At 37.4% G+C, this 455-nt stretch overlaps 1 pseudogene; it reads right to left on the bottom strand.

Annotated features, from left to right (window-relative positions):
* Positions 1–276: 276 nt before the first annotated feature.
* On the bottom strand, positions 277–450 carry LOC104465320 (annotated as a pseudogene).
* Between the last annotated feature and the right edge of the window lie 5 nt (positions 451–455).

Raw genomic sequence — 455 nt, 5'->3', positions numbered from 1 at the left:
AGCACTAGAGAAGAGGAATTCCATTCAATGATTTTGGATTCAGTGCTAGTGCAGAGCAATTCCAAATTACATAGCAAATCAGTGTCAGGATAATGCAGTAATTTAATGGTATCCTTACAAAACAAACAAAAACAAACCCCAACTGCAAACACCAAAATAATACCGAGATCTGCCAACATTCGTAATTAGTACCATTAACTAATAATTCCTATGTTGAACAATCAGAAGTGTCAGAATAAAATTCATGACACTGTAAAAAGGCTGCTCTGGAAAGGTTTATTTTCCAAACTGTATCTTTGCTCCTAGCTCTTTGCAGAGGTAATTTACCAGCACATCTATCAACTTCTGCTGTAGACTAGCATTTCGCATTACAAAAAAAGTCAGCTGAGCAAAATCAGTCCAGTCTAAGTGCCCAAGAATAGCAATGGCTTCATCATAGAGCTTCTGCTGCTCAG

The sequence above is a fragment of the Pterocles gutturalis genome, unplaced genomic scaffold (genome assembly GCF_000699245.1).
Source record: "Pterocles gutturalis isolate BGI_N339 unplaced genomic scaffold, ASM69924v1 scaffold46498, whole genome shotgun sequence".
Taxonomy (NCBI): domain Eukaryota; kingdom Metazoa; phylum Chordata; class Aves; order Pterocliformes; family Pteroclidae; genus Pterocles; species Pterocles gutturalis.
The sequence above is the reverse complement of the archived record's forward strand: the minus strand, read 5'-3'. Positions and strand labels throughout refer to the sequence as shown.